The 17,610-nt window shown below is 44.7% G+C and overlaps 1 protein-coding gene across 1 annotated transcript in view; it reads right to left on the bottom strand.

Annotated features, from left to right (window-relative positions):
• LOC308287859 (plexin-A1-like) overlaps positions 1–17,610 on the bottom strand; it is a gene marked incomplete at its 5' end in the record, with an annotated part of 234,475 nt that overhangs the window by 143,128 nt on the left and 73,737 nt on the right. The gene's annotated exons all lie outside the window — the stretch shown is intronic.

Genomic DNA, 17,610 nt, shown 5'->3' with positions numbered 1-17,610 from the left:
AGTAATGATGCAGATACCGATAGGAGATTGTCGGGACAGAATGGCTTTGAGCCAAAGTCATCTCAGCAGCAAATGAAAAGCGCTGAGCATCGGCAGGGGCCAGTATTAGCTCACCATTACTGGACTGAGTCCACTCTCCTCTCCCGCCACAGTCAGCCTACTGTGGCAAGGCAGTGATACCCAATACACACGTGTGCACGCGCACGCACACACACACACACACACAATGACAGATGTACCAAAAAACTGCAACACATCCACACACACTCTGTGACAGAAACACTGATTGGTGTGTGCACACCATACACTGGTGGATACACACACACACACACACACACACACACACACACACACACACACACACACACACACACACACACACACACACACACACACACACACACACACACACACACACACACACACACACACACACACACACACACACACACACACACACACACACACACACACACACACACACACACACAATGTATTTATGCTGCAATCTCACAAACAGAAACCAGGGGCAACAATCCTATTATCTTTCTGTCTCCCTCTTTGTGTGTATGTACTTGTGTGAGTGCCCGCGTGCGTGCACATTATTGTGTGTGTGTGTGTGTGTGTGTGTGTGTGTGTGTGTGTGTGTGTGTGTGTGTGTGTGTGTGTGTGTGAGAGAGAGAGAGAGAGGGGGAGAGAGAAAGAAAGAGCTTGTAAGGCTGTGATAAAGCACAGGAGATCAGAGGAAATATGGATGTTATTATCTGGATAATAGGCCAGTAAACAAAGGATACATTTCATTCACGGATGGCTCGTATCTTGATGTGCACACAAACACACCTTTCTAAGTGCAGATAGCGGGAATAGGAAAAATGCAGAGCTGACACATGCGCGTGCACACACACACACACACACACACACACACACACACACACACACACACACACACACACACACACACACACACACACACACACACACACACACACACACACACACACACACACACACACACACACACACACACACACACACACACACACACACACACACACACACCTCCCTCATGTGTGGAAAGGCACATGTGCACAGTACGAACCCATAAACAGGTAGGAAAATGAAGACAGAACACAGGGAAGAGGAGAAGGGAAATTGTTTGTTTTCTCCATCTACAGGCTTCCACCATGAAGAAGCATGAAGGTAAATCTATCAGTCCTTGTCCTCTTTTTCTCACTTCATCCTTTTTCTCCCCTCCAACACACAGCAGCCTCATCTATATCTGGAGGACTGGCTAATAACCCCAAACAAATAGCTTGTCTGTGTGTGGTTGTCTGGGGCTAATCTTGCAACCCGCTGGACCGATCAGTGCCACATTTCTTTGCCAGGAGGCCAAAGAAATCAATGCTTTTTTTTCACGTTTTAAATATTTAACCCTGCCCAAAACATGTACTGTATGCTCCGAACACTCAATCTAGCAGAGAGATTATGCTTCCTCTCTCTACAAAGATGTTAATGGAAGTAACTTACCAGTAATAATTCTAATAATTATTAGAATTATAACTAGAAAGATGCAATTCTGGGAAATTGCAAGTGTGGTTGCCATTTTTGCATTTTCCACACTCAGAAAGGCGTGCGGGTGAGTGAGAAAGATTTCAAACAGGTTAAGAAGGAGGGAGAGGAGTGGTGCCGAGTGGAGGGGAAGAAAATATGTCAATTCAGCCATAGCAAAAACTAGCTTGTAAGCTAGCACACAAAACCAAACAAAAGAAAAACAGGCAAACAACAAATATGCAAGAAAGTGGAGAGAGAGAGAGAGTGAGAGAGAGCCCAAGAGAAATTAAATGTATAGAGGGAAGAGGGGATAGGAAAGTGGATAGATAGATGGATAAACGGATGGATGGGCGGACAGAGGGTGGGACACACGGGCAACGTCTGTCTAATTGAATCAATGTGAGCTATTCTGCCTGGGAAACGAGAGGGTGAATCTAATAAAGGGGTTAATACAAGGGAGCCATGCATTTAGTCGGCCTTAAAGGTTGCCAGTGGAATAGGGCTGTGTGCACGTGTGCGAGCGTGTGTGTGTGTGTGTGTGTGTGCGCGTTTTGGCAATGCATGTGCACGTTCTGCATGTGCATTCTGTGCGTGCAGAAAAAAAAAGACAATGTGAGTGAGGAAATCAATGCGACGAAGCACTAAGTGATGATAGAAGGCCAGTCCATGCAGTGCTAACATTGTCCCATTGTCTCTCTGGTATTGCTTGGCTTCTGTAGTAAGTGCTTGATGGATCATTCTGAGAAGGATGCTGCGCTGGTGTTTTCAGGAAGGGGCCAATTTCTACTGCCTTGTCAACGTGGATAATGTAACATTAAGAGCCCCGTAAACACATTAAAGGGCGCTTGTCTTAAGTAAAGATGAAGTGAGGATAAGAAAGAAAGAAAGGGGGTAGGGAGTAGGGATGGGACGATATGAACATTTCATATCACGATTATTGTGACCAAAGAAATCGCGATTTACGATATTATCACGACAATCAAAATCCATTATCGTGGGGCGGAACATTTGCCAAAAAATTGTAGATCTACAAGCTCACAGATCGGCTATTTTTTGGCAAAGACATTTGATAGAGAGTGAAAAAAGGATGTATCAAGTATGTATATTATAAGTACCTTTTACCAATTCTAGAGGGTTTATTAAGTGGTACCAGATGTGCAGCTCGGCAAATAAAAGGTGAATTGATCCCAGTGCATGACAGAGGACGATATCACTATAAATTAAATCTCCACGATACGATTATTGTGAGTGTTTTTTATCACGATAAACGATAACATCGCGTATCGTCCCATCCCTAGTAGGGAGGTACTGTAGGCACGTGTACGGAGAAACCAAAGGAACAAAACAAGCTAGAAGAAAAATATGTAAAAGAGGGAGCGATAGGAAGAGGAAGATGAGTGGAGATGAGTGAAGAAACGGTAATGCAAAAAAAAAGTTAAATAAAAAGGAATAGTCTCGACCTGGTACAGCGTACGCTTCCCCTCTCTCCTCTGCTCTCCTCCTGGAGGCAGGGTTTATCTTTGCCAGCCAGGCCTGGTTAGCTCTGATAGACACAGAGGATAGCTAGCTAGTGATAGGGAGGGCTGCGGGGAGGGGGAACGGGGTGGTGGGGGGCAGGGCGGTGATAAGACACTAGCAAGTCAATAGGAATGACGCCTGTCATAGCCGCGAGTGACAACCAACGGAGCTCCTGATACATGATTGGGGATGGGGAGGGAGGGGGGGGGGGCATGAGAGAGACAGAGAGAGAGAGAGAGATTCATTTTAATGCTACCTAGGTTGGCTAGGAGATAGGAGACGTTGCATGGTGACACAAGGAAGGAAGGAAGGAAGGAATAAAGGTTGGTTGGCTGGAATCAGTGTGACATTCAGACGTGTGAATCAAAACACCATCTCAGTTCCAACAATAGACCAAGGGCGGAGGCAGCGCTTGTTTTCGGTGGAGATGACGGAGGCACGCCGTCTCAGGCGACCATGAGCCACGTGAAGCGGTCGCATGAGCCGACTCAGCGCCGTTACCGAGTTATGTGACGTTATGGACAGAATAGTAAATCTTCGTCCCCCCCGACTTTCGGCACCTCCGTGCGGTCCAGGCGAACACAACGGAGCGCTCCCTACCTCTGGTTCTTGCCAATCACAAGCTTCCACTGCTGGAAGTGGGATGGTGTTTTGATACACACCATTCAAAGTTTCAGATTTGTAAGTTTTTTCGTAAAGTAAAGCCTTATTTTCATCATACAAGACTATCGCACAAAACTGGCGTTGTGTGCTTGTAGATCGGCTATTTTCACTAGTTTAAATCGTTTTTAAAATGATAAATACAAAACGAGCGGTTTTGGACATACAAGGTTTCCACCCGACAACATCAATAGAATGGAATAGTGAGTGTGTATATCCAGGTGTTAGCATGTCTGTCTAGCCATATATATACTGCACCATGGGAATGCTATTGCTAATGTCTTTGAAGTTTAAAAGCGTGCGTTTGTGCCCTGCTGGATGATAAGTGATGTGGGCCTGAACATAAAATGTACCTGGTTCACTAATGGCGTGTTTTAAACACACACGCGCTCAACACACACACACACACACACACACACACACACACACACACACACACACACACACACACACACACACACACACACACACACACACACACACACACACACACACACACACTTACTTTATATTATAGGTGTACACACTTGACATAACTAGGTCTGCCATGCATAATGGTAGCAGGCCTCACATTCTTGCCTTTGAAGTAAGGGGCCCTCTGTGTGTGTTGAAGGGGCCCCCAGTAGAGCGGGGTTCAGGGGAGCGAGCGAGAGAGAGAAAATGAAAGAATGAAAAGAGTGGCTCTCCACACAACAGTGTACAAGGTGATTAACAGGTGGCAACGTCCTGCTCAGCAGAAGAAGCATGAGACCTGACCACAGATGTTCCACACAGACCATCAGCACTGGCATGAGACCACCACGCAACTCCCACATTATTCCACCAGCTAGATCTAGAGAAAGGGTCTTCAACAGAGGGTCCTCATAGTTACTTCAGGGGGTCCTCCAAATCTTTGTGTGAAAGAAACTTTTTTTTTATATATATATTGATATATATATATTGACCACTTGAACCCTAGCGTCCATATTCTGAGAAAATAGCAGATCTACAAGCTCACAGCGCCTCGCAGCGCGAGGCGTTGTGAGCTTGTAGATCTGCTATTTTTGGCAAAGAGGTTTGGTGGCAAAGAGGTTTGGTGTAGAGGGGAAAAAGAGCAGACTAAGTACAGAGTGTAAAGTCAAGTTTATTGAGTATTGATGGCTCAAGTGGTTAAATATCTGAAAACTCAAATTGACGTGAATCTAAAATACACTGATGATTGTGCTGTCAAACAATGAAACTATATGGAATCTCTGAAAAGGTGATGGGGGTCCCTGTTCCTCTCTCTCAAGTAAGGGGTCATTGGCCTGAAAACGTTGAAGACCCATGATCGTAGAGTTTCATTTTAGCATAAAGCTGGTGTTAGAGGAAAGGCCACACAAGTCAGTAGGGTTCATCATCTGGGGAGTATGAAGGTGCACGCAAATTCAATGGCAATTCAGACAGTAGGTTTTTAGATATCCTATTCGGTACCACTGTGTAAGCATTGGTTTTAGTCTTGCTCAACTAAAAAGACATGTCACTGCCCTATTTGAAATATAAGCTGTAAAAGACCTGCAAGGGTCCATTTGGATCCCCTCAAGGAACCCAGAGGGGACTACTTTGAGACTGATGCACTTCACATGAAGGGACTTTATCTACACCTCCACTCCACTGGACTGGAGCAACCTAACTGGTAACATTACAACCTCCACGTCCAGGTGATTTCCTGTCACACACAGTTGCCCAAAGCCCAGTTTCATTCTCTAGAGATGGAAGGCTGGATGGCATCTTCTTCCAGCCGTCTTGTCTCAAATTAAAATAACTCAAATCACTCTGTTCTTATTGGATGATTAGCTTGTCCTGCAGCACAGCAAGACCAAATATAATCAACAACTAGCCTGGAAAGGCAACAGATAAACAACCATTAAAGGACACACTACACTTCTCTCACCCCGTGTATCCGATCTTCACACACGCACACGCGCACACCCCAAGGTCACAGGCAGTGTGCCATTTCTTGGTCTAACATACTGTATGGAGCCACTTAGGGTGCACGCACTTTGCGTGCACGCACGCACGCACGCACGCACGCACGCACGCGCACACACACACACACACACACACACACACACACACACACACACACACACACACACACACACACTATCGAGCGCAAATCGTGCCACATGGACGTTGCTACACTCGCGCGCACGCATTCGATTTTATCTGTGTTGTACTGAACGCATGAACGTCTCCTGTCATTTTCAAATGGCTTTTGAATCAGAACGCGCAAACGTCGCCGGCACGCGTCCCAGTGTGCCTTCTCTTTTGTGCCTCACAGGGGAACGCGAGGTCGCGTAGTGTTAGGCGTTTGTGGCGAACGCATGTGTTAACGCACGCATACATCTAATGGCCATGTGGCCATCATGCGTGAGACGACACGGTCAAATGCAGCGCCGCCATGAACTGTACGCGTGATTGACTTGTTGCTCTGCTCTGGAACGCACGTGTGAGATGTGTGCCACCCATTTGATTCTCAGCGCTAAACCTGCGTGTGTGTGTGTAGACGTGTATATCAAATAAAACATCCAGACGTTCATGCGAGCATGCGTTGGTCTGTCTCCACTGTGGGCTGCATGCTCTCTGTGCTCCTTGGCTGACGTAGCAAATTTGCTTTATATAGGCCTATTTGAATTGGGATAAAATACAGACCCTCAAGGACCACCGGTGGTCCTTTGGTGAGTTGGTGGTCCTGGTGGTCCCCCCCCCAAGGACCACCGTTGGCCAAGGACCACCGTTGGTCCTTGGGGGAAGTTCCAAGTGGTCCACAGCTAAATTATGGAGAGTTGTTAACCAAATGGATCTTTTAAATCTTTAGAGTATAAAGTGAAACCAAATAGATTTCGTTTCATTTTCTGGAAACACCCCGCCATTCCGAATATATTATTTATTATTATTTGGGCGATGATGTGATGTTGAAATGTAACTTTCAGATCAGCGCATGCATGAGTCACGGCCTTGCGCCCTGCTGGTTGGGACTAATATATTAAGTAGAAGTGTGTTGTGTTTATGGACTAAAATAACAGATGCTGGTTATTTTATTTGTTTTGCCCATTTTTATATTTGCATTTTAACCAAATGTTTTAATCCTTGACTGATTGAGACTATACATATTTCGTTAATTTATTTATATTTATTTATTTATTTATTTATTTATTTAACTGTTTTTGTTTTGTTTGGTGTTCCTAAGTTGAGCCCTTCGGAATGGCTGCCTTCTGGTTAAGTTGTCAGTTAAATTGCTTTATTTATTATTTGTTTAGTTCTGTTCAGTTATGTTGTGTTTAGACCTTTATTTCGTTATTTGTTTGTTTAACTTCAGCTCTGAGCAGCGGCCTGGCCTGCCGGGCTCAATTTGTCACGCACATGTCGGGCTTTGGGCTGGGTCGGGCTTGAGAAAAATAAATAAAGAAAAAAATTGGCAAGATCTGTGCTTTGCATCCCGGCCAGCAGCAGTTCCAGTGAACGGGTTTTCAGCGCTGCGGGCAGAACCATCTCCGAGCGAAGGACATCGTTGAACGATTTTCTTCATCACAATTTATAAGATCGGTGAGTACAGCCTAGCCTTTAACTGTTGGCAATATATACCCAATGGCCAACGTAGAATGTAGTCATCTTGGTCTCTTGTGATCTTATCATTTATTTATAAATGTATTTTATTTAATTTCAGCTGCTTGCTGTCTGATTGGATTATTCGCCGGTGCGGCCTCCCGGCGCGGCCTTGCGCCCAGCGCTGGATTTTTGGGACTATTAAACTGAACGAATAAGTGTTGATTCATACAAAGAAAAGTGCTGTGTTACGGACTAAAATAACAAATGCTGTTTATTTTATTTGTTTAGCCTATTTATATACTTTAATTTAACCAGGGAATGGGAATGTTTCGTTGCTTGACTGATTAAGGCTATTCATTCTAATATTTTATACACATACTTAACTTGAGATTGTTTATTTTAATTGCACAAATGTCGCACAACGCAAACTCAAAGGATTGTTCATTGTTAAATTGTCCTCGGGAGTCGGGACCTGTTTCACAATTGAATAAAGACAGTTGGAAAGGGGTATCATGTCTCTGTTCTTCACCAATATTTAAAATGTAATGAAAACAAAAGGCCGCCGCTACACGCACTCTGCAATTAAGCTTGTTTAGAAAAATGTCGGTCTTCGGGCCGGGCCGGTCTCCAATTGTCAATTATGTATCGGGCTTTGGGTTAGGGTTAGGTTACATTAGATTTCTGACCATTCTGGCCGCCTCCTCCCCTCATTGATTTAATTTCTGATCACCCCTCCCTCCATCGCACATAGTGTATTATTTGTGAGGAGTTGCTCACATTTAGATGAAAGGAAAGTGCTTCTGGAGTCACTTGTATATCATATATAGGCTATAGGCTAATATAATATAGGCCGATGTGTGGGTCTCTCGCCCTAGCTCGCGCGCGCTGCTCTCTGTGCCAAATCATGTCCAAATGGAGACGCTTTTGCGCAGCGAGTGAGCCAGCGGAGGGCAAGACGAGGGGCAGAGAGAGAGAGAGAGAGAGAGAGAGAGAGACGTTGTCCTCTTCGTAGATATTCATATCTTGCTAAAGTATTTTCTGTCTGGTTTATTGCTGGTAGATTTTGCGAGACTCTCCCGCCGCCGCTGGTTTTATTTTTTGATTGCCCGTTTACGAACGTTGACCGCTGATAAATAGGCTAATGCGGCGCTTGCGGGGGTCCTGCGGTTACACACAGGGAGATGGAGGAGGCATTATTATGCAGCTTGGATACATTCATGTCCCTGGACAGACGTGCACGGACGATTCCTTGTTTCGGATGACAAAGTGCAGTGCGAGCGCAAACGTATCAATTAAATATGCAAGAATGTGGCAACTTCACCCCTCCCATTCGCACGACTAAACCGAATTATATTATGAGAATGTGGCCTCACCATTTAGGCCTACTGCTAATCTGCATAGATTCTCTGCCATTCCGCCATTTTTTTTGTACCATGCATGTTCCAAGCTCCTCCATGCTCCGGTTTAGATAACTACTGTACAACGCATTTGCCCTTCGCAATAGGGCCAGGTCTGTCTGTCTGTCTGTCTGTCTGTCTGTCTGTCTGTCTGTCTGTCTGTCTGTCTGTCTGTCTGTCTGTCTGTCTGTCTGTCTGTCTGTCTGTCTGTCACGCAGCAATGCATGCATGCGCTCAGCGGAGAGGCAGCCCCTTGCCTAGTTAGTAAAGCCTGGTGTGCGAGGTTACCTAGTTAGTAGTATAGTAATAAGGGTAATAATAACCCCTCCCCCTCTCTCTCTTTCCTTTAGTTGTCTTGTTATAGGCATATAGGCATAAAACGTACGGCTAAAGTGGATCAATGGATGTTTTATAATATAATAGGCCTAATCATATCTTTTAATTACCTCAACATTTTACTTGAGTATACAGTATAAGTAAATCTACTTAGTTACTTTGCCCCACTGCGCCCAGTGAGAGCAGAGAGAGAGAGAGAGAGAGAGAGAGAGAGAGAGAGAGAGATCTCGGCAAGCGCCGAGGTCCATTTGGTTACCAACTGTCCAACTCCATCATTAATAAGCTGGGGATTGTGGACCACCTCAAGCCTCAAGGACCACTGGTGGTATTTGAAGCAGATGATCAGATCGTGCAAAACTCGGAATACCCCGAAACGCTTTGCGTGGTGTCACAGGCGAGAGAGATGAAGCAGGGATCCCCACAACCTTCATAGATTCCATATAGTTTCATTGTTTGACAGCACAATCATTTTTTTTGCGCAGCCTCCTCGCCAGCATGGTGCTTTAAAACGGCGAAATTAAACAAATATAGGCCTATTCGCTATATAAATATTTTGTTCGTGGGCCTGTGTTTCGCCGTTAATAGTTCTCCTTGGCTTTATTTATTTTTTCCTATAGGCCTACGCCAATGTAATGTGCACAGGAGTATTTTAGTTGCACAAAAAACAACCGCTCGCCCAGAACGAACCAACGGCGCAGTACAAAACCAAGGCAGGCAGGGTCCATTTGGTTTCATTTTACGTTCTCAAGAGTTAAGGGTCTATATAGTTCCGTTTGGTTACTCTCCATATTTTAACTGGAGATCACCTGCATGGAAACCCTAACCCCTCAAGGACCAACACAGCACTGGTGGTCCCCGGACCACTGGTTGAGACCCACTGCTGTAGACTCAATATACTGTAATCATATCGAACAAAAATAAATACCCTATGAATTCAATGAAATGTCGGCTTGACAAGTGTAACACTGCATGTGTAATGGATGTGTAATGAATGGATGGATGAAATAATAAAATGTACTTTTCATCATGTCTGTTGCTAAGGTATGGCAACATGACTGGTGTCTTGCACGCACGCGAGGGCGCGCGTGCAAGACACCAGTCATGTTGCCATACCTTAGCTTTTGCTGAACTGACGCCACTGGTAAACCCCGACTCTGCAGGGTCTCCAGCGAACAAGACAGCGCTGATTTGGGACAAGCGCTAGAGCTGCAGGCAGCTCGCCCCGTGTTGCGTATCTATAGCAGATATACAAGCTCATAGAGTGGTGAATTGCGTGAGCTTGTAGCTCTGATATTTTCAACGCGCGTCACCATCGTACGACGAATAGGCTGATTTTTAACAGCACACAGCACAGAAGAAGCAGCCCGCAGCACGCTCACCCTTCGGGATTTAAACCACGCTGACAGATCATGATACAAAAATTATGATTTGTTTTAATGGTTGTAGCCTACTACTTTAACCAAATAATAATAAGAATAATAGGCTTAAATCTGATAAAATAGCCCAAAGGGAGCCACATGATAAAATAGCCTATATAAGGGAGACATTTTCCCAGCCGGTCACAGTGTCCGGTGCCGGTGGACTTTATAATTACCGGCCAATTAAACATTTTAACGGTCAATGGCACAACGTATGCTTCGCCAATATCTTTATATATACAGACAGACAGACAGACATAGAGAGAGGGGGGGGGGGGAGAGAGAGAGAGAGAGAGAGAGAGAGAGAGAGAGAGAGAGAGAGAGAGAGAGAGGTAATGTTCATGAATCATGGAGACTTGTAGAGGATTGATTGAATAGCCATTAGACACCTGGCACCCCCTCAAGAACCACTGGGGGGCCCCGGACCACTGGTTGAAATCCACTGTCAGTAAGAAAGTAATGACGTGCTGCCGTGCATATCACCGAAAAAAAAAAAAAAAAGAAAAAGTAGGCCTATACCTCTGCCCTCATGAAAGTCAGGCAAGACTGACGTTAACCTTTATTTTATTTAGAACATAAGATGAAACCAAATGGACCCTTGTGTTCATGAATGAGTTAGAGCTTAAAATGAATAGGCTACAATGAAACCATAAGAATCACTGTACATTTACAGACATTTTTTATTTTTTTATTTTTTTACAAGACGCGTCACGCGTACCTCCGTGGCTGCATGGCATCGTTACAGGACACGGGACGCGTACCATCGCAGAGCAATCGTGTGCACCACGAGTGCCACTGGAGCAGAACTAACGCATGCATGCATGCACGCACGCATATGTAAACAAAAAGCCATTTGGCACACATGCGTCGCTTCGCTGGCACGGAAAAGCCGCCATACACACACACACACACACACACACACACACACACACACACACACACACACACACACACACACACACACACACACACACACACACACACACACACACACACACACACACACACACACACACACACACACACACACACACACACACACACACACACACTCTCTAGCGTGCTCACTGTTGTAATCTAGTTCCCAGTCGTTTCAGGGAAGGCTGAAGCAGGTTTGCCCCATTGGACTGCTTTGATCAAATAAGACACTTCATTTAACATTATAAACACCTGGGTTCTGCTGCTTGTCTCTCCATCTCAGCGACCACACTGTACAGTATACCAGTGTAAAGTTTACTTTATTCAAGTCCATCCAAGTTAAGATCATTTGTGTACTTATTAAGTGTAACATGGGGGAAAATTAAACAATGACTGTTAAGATCATTAACTCATCTGCCGCCCAGCACGTTTATAAACGTTCCATTAAACCCAGCTATCTACCGCCCAACACGTTTATGAACGTGCTATCGTCTTTTCATTGTTTTACAGTTGATGGTGCTCTCCCGCTGCCTGTGACTTAATACAGTAGGGAAACATCAAAGGGAACCAGGTCATTCACGTGAATGAAGAAAAAAGGTCAAAAAACTGCATTGAAACACATGTTATCAGACAATCCAAAATAACAGATTGAGAGAGAGGCAACAACAACCACTCTAGCAGTTTGGGAGACACAATGCAGAAACACAAGCCAGCAGAGAGAGGAAAAAGGAAAAAAAAAAAAAAAAGAGGATCGGCTCGGTTGAGATTTGAATATAGGATAGTTAGAGTTAGAGTTTAGATAGTTGATTGATAGCCTAGAGATGGCAGTAGAATTCGTTTAGATTTGAGTGTATTTAGGTGAAGAAAGTTTTATAGTGGGAGAGAGGTGGAGAGGAGACGCTGTCTCCGTGAAAACAGAGGGGAGGGGAGGAATGGATCACACACACACACACACACACACACACACACACGCCTACCTCTCATTTCCTCCTTCTCTCCTGATGGCTCGTAAAAGATTCAAGCATCATGTTATCCATTGATTGATTTAAACAGAATGAGTAAGTCCACAAACGCCGGCCCATCCGCCATGTAAAAGAGTATAGATCCAGTCAGTAAACAAAGGTGCATCCACTCACTGCTAGTAATGTGCTGCCCAGAGTGCACCGATGCACCCCCCCCATCTGTCCCCCATGCGAAAACATCTCTGTTCCAGTGGTGTGTGTGCGGTGAAAATAGCCGATCCTCAAACTCAGCGATGCGCCCCCCCCCCCCCCCTCCCTCCTCCTCCTCCTGTCCTCCTCCTGTCCTCCTGTCCTGTATGCAGACTCTGCACTCCACCAAACTTTCGTCAGCTTCGAAAAAGTTACACGATCGTGTGTGTGTGTGTGTGTGTGTGTGTGTGTGTGTGTGTAAGCAATTGGTTTCATTTACCCTAAAATGTCATGGTTTCATTATCTGAGAAATCACGTGACCTTCCTTGTTGCTTGAGACATGCGCATGCGCGTGCATGTGTGTGAGTGTGTGTGCGTGTGCGTGTGTGTTGAGTGAGCACACAGTACCACAGCGCCATCTATTGGCTTGAAACTAAATAAGAGACGTATTCATGCTGGTTTCATAAAAAGGCTTTTTTTAGGCTTTTTTATTCAAATTAGCCCATGTTGGGCCAGTACAGTAGTCACTTAAAAAATCAGGGAAAAATCAGGAAACAACATTTAAACCCCATGTATTTATTGGTAAAAGTATATTTCTTCATCTTTCCATCGGTATACTCCATTTGTTCATAGCTAAGAAACACATTTTTTAAATATTCATTGAAAAGGAGTCAAAATGCTCCAAAACCCTGACATGTTTTGGAAGAGTTTAATTAAAAACGTGGGGCAGGCAATGTGTTAATGTTAAACATTGAGAAGATTTTTTTTAAATAAAATAGAAAGGACTGTTATGCCTCCTTAGATACTATATTATAATGTACTAGAGGTTCGCGGCCCTACGGGCCGCTCACATCTAGAGTCCACGCCCGCTTCTTTACTAAAAAACGTAAAAAAAAAAAAAAAAAAAAAAAAAAGTTTTGGGAAAAAAAAAAAAAAAAAAATATATATATATATATATATATATATATATATATATGTATATTGTGGGGTTTTATTGTGGCGGAACTATTGTGGCGCAGCGCACGTTTCCGGTCGGACATATTTGACCGTCGGACGCACTTCCGGTGTGTGTGTGTGTGTGTGTGTGTGTGTGTGTGTGTGTGTGTGTGTGTGACACACAGCCCTCCCTCTCTGTTGTAAATGTAATTCGATACACTGCCCGCTCCTCTCCCCTTCCCTCTCCCTCTCCCTCCCTCTCTCTCTCTCTCTCTCTCTCTCAGTGCCTGTGTGAGTATAGGCTTCAAGCATGTCCGTTTTGTGGAGGCTTCATGTCCGTGCTTGAAGTGGGCGTGGCCTCTAAGCCAATTGTAAATATAAGATTGCTATTGTATTGAGACAAGTGTAGACCAATATCCCATTCTTTCTCTCTCTAAATCTCTATCTCAATAACAATCAAGAAATAATACACACACTGTACAAGCACTGACTGACTGACACAGAGCATATGAAGGCACCCACACACGCGCGACCGCACGTTTCCCAACAAGTCTGTGGCCTTAAGCTAAATGCAGAATAGACAAAACATTTGAGTGATAATTTTTAACTCAAATCTTTGCTTTTGGGGGTCCCTGGAACAAAATATTTTGCGATGGAGGTCTGTGGCCAAATACATATCATTTTGGGGGTCCTTATCATGACAACGTTTGAGAACCACTGATAGCAACATATGTTTTTTTTTTTTTTTTTTTTTTTTTCAGAAAACTTAGGATTTAGAAGACATTTGTAGAACGTCCCTATCAGTGGATAAGGACCCCCAAAATATGCATTTGGCCGCGGACCCCCATCTCAAAATAGGCCCCTATGTTGTTCCACGGATGGACCCCCATCGCAAAATATTTTGTTCCAGGGACCCCCAGAAGCAAAGATTTGAGTTAAAGATTTTCACTTTTGATCTATTCTGCATCTTAAGGCCATAGACTCGTTGGGAAACGCGCGGTCGCCACTCACACATGGTTCACCCAGTCAGAGGGCAAGCCTGCTTCTCCCACATCAATGCCTTCTCTGACATATAGGTGAGATATGAACACACACACGCACACACACACACACACACACACACACACACACACAGCTGGAATGTCAGCGTGTCCACAATGTGCGTCTGGAGTGGGGGTTATTTTAAGGTCTGGGGGAGGAACAAACATTCACTAAACCTCTGCCTGGCCTCCTGAGGAGTGGAGCGATAGGGCTTCATGTGAGACTGCAACTGATCAAACACCTGAATGTTGGTCTCTCTCTCTCTCTCTCTCTCTCTCTCTCTCTACAAGACAATACAAGAGGCCCCTGCGGTGGTGAAGAGACGCTTCAGATGGGGAGGGGGGAGGGGGGGGACAAGGACCCCTTAGTTGAGAGAGGGATGAAGCAGGGACCCGCACAACCTGCTCATAAATTCCATATAGTTTCATTGTTTGACAGCACAATCATCAGTGTATTTTGGATTCATGTCAATTTGTGTTTTCAGATAACCACTTGAACTGTCAATACTTAGCATTGTGAGCGTGTAGATCTGGCTAAAGTTTTCAGAATATGGATGTTATAGGGTTCAAGTGGTTAGTATAACAAAAAGGGGAAAATGTTTCTACCACACAAAGATTTGGAGGATCCCCTGTAGTAACTCTGAGGACCCCCTAGGCGTCCCGGACCCTTGAAGACCCTTGGTATAGCATATGAAACTGTCTTTTCTCTCATTTGAGCGTTCAAAAACACACAAGCATTTCAACTGGCCTCAATATATAAACTCAAAGTAGGAAAATAATTATTGCTGAATCCCTCCGTTTCCGAGGACAGCTTTCAGCCACTAAGCCGCCAAGTAATTACAACCACAGCCCTCTCAAGGGTCCATTTTTACAATGGTCTTTCTCAGAGCATAAATGCTAGTCAGCTCAGATTTATTTTGGCAAAGTGGAGGTCTGAGATCACAGCAGGTGATGTCATTACGCATGTTTTTGGAGCTGGTTAGGTGCCTGAGAAGTTACCGTTACAGTCGAAGCAAGTGTTGCTCCACTATTAAAGTCTACATGCTTGGCCACTATAATGCAATGTACTATTTCCAATGGCTGGCTTAGTTTCTATGCTAGCATCATAACCAGTTAGATGTGTTACTCATCCATCTGATGGTTATTCATGTGTGAGCCTGCAGCCTTTCACTTGCACCGAGTCGCTCACTGCACAAAAAGGTCAAACACACACACACACACACGCACACACACACAACAGAAAAAAGGAAGAACAAAAATGATGTGTGTGTATGCGAGAGTTAGCAATATATGTTAGATAGACAGACAGACGATGCAATAAACTCTTAAATAGCCTCCTGTGTAACATGTAACCCGCTATTGCAAGTTTGAACACACACACACACACACACACACACACACACACACACACACACACACACACACACACACACACACACACACACACACACACACACACACACACACACACACACACACACACACACACACACACACACACACACACACACAGTAAATGGGTGTGGGCTGCTTTAATAGCAAATGAATACTATCCATCACCATTAGGCGTTTTAATCCACATGCTCTCTGTAAAACACCTCCCATCCCTCTATCTCGCTCTCCCCACTCTCATCCATCCATTCCCCTTCTCTCTCTCTCTCTCTCTCTCTCCTTCTATCTCCCTCTCTCTATCTCTCTCTCTCTCTCTCTAAATTAAAAGCCTATAGCTAGATGCTTCGTCAGATGAGTGTGTGTTGCTGTGAGTCACTAGACACGGCATGTTGGCGGCATTTCATCTTCCGACATCGCTAAATCGCGCTAACTCAATCATCTGCATGGAGTTACACACCCACGCGCACACTCTCACACGCGCGCACACACACAAATGTTCTGCATCCAAAAGAGGTGTCTTACCCAAGACTGATCTTATCGGGTGTCTGGGAAGCACGGGAGGAGAAATTCCACCACAACATTATCGCACGCAATAAGATGAGCCTGGAAGATAGGTTCCTCTCCAATTCAATACCTCTTTAGTGTCACCATTTAAATGAGAAAAGGCCCCTCTTACACATTGCAGTGTGATAGAAATCCCTTATGTGATATCTCAGCTGAAACAATATTACACATTTACATAAAGGGCTGGCGAAGAGGATATATAGCGAGTCACGTTTTTTTTTTAAACACATGCGATATGTCCTCCATACTAAGTGTGATGTTGAATATGTACGGCTATCGCGCTGCATTTTAATATGCCATGACACATGACAGATAAGGCCCACAGCACCGCCGGGGCTCCCATGCTAACCGAAGCCAACCACTGGCTGCACGGCGGCCTTCTCGCTGCTAATGTGAACATCAAAGCCATTGAGAACAAAAAAAGGCTGTGTTAAAGTGGCCTATAACGGCGAGCCGTTATCAAAAACAGGAAAGTAGAAACTAAACAGAGATTGGGTAGAGTGGTATAAGCAATGATGGGCAACAGATGCTATCAGCCAACAGGGTGGGTGTGTGTGTGTGTAGGTGTGTGTGTGTGTGTGTGTGTGTGTGTGTGTGTGTGTGTGTGTGTGTGTGTGTGTGTGTGTGTGTGTGTGTGTGTGTGTGTGTGTGTGTGTGTCTTTAGCCACAGAGAAGTGGAACACACACAAACACAGGAAGAGGTAGGCTGGGAAATGGATTGAATGTGTGTGCGCACGCGCGCGCATGCGTGCGTGTGTGTGTGTGTGTGTGTGTGCGTACACGTTGGGTGTCAATGTCTTTGTGTGCTCACGCACAACGAGCACACTCATGTTCAAGGTCTGGATTTCACCCAAACATGTATTTTGTGTGTGCGGCTGGAGCAAACACTCATATACAGACTAAATGAAAAAAGGTACCGATTATGCAAAAAATAATAATAATTGCGATTACATCAAATAAGTGTGATTAGGCTATTAAATGGACACTCAACAATCCTTTCTCCGCCCAGCAGCGCTCTGCGATCCGTCATTAAGCTTCACTCCCGAATGATCCACGCGGAGATTCACACAGGTGGCATTTTGTAGTCACACCACAGCACTTGACCTGCCATCTACTAAATACATCACCCATTCAGAGGGACCACTCTGAATGGAACCTC

This window comes from Nannobrachium achirus (assembly GCF_963921795.1).
Source record: "Nannobrachium achirus genome assembly, chromosome: 6".
Taxonomy (NCBI): domain Eukaryota; kingdom Metazoa; phylum Chordata; class Actinopteri; order Myctophiformes; family Myctophidae; genus Nannobrachium; species Nannobrachium achirus.
Note: the sequence above shows the minus strand (reverse complement) of the source record. Positions and strands in the feature narration are given on the sequence as shown.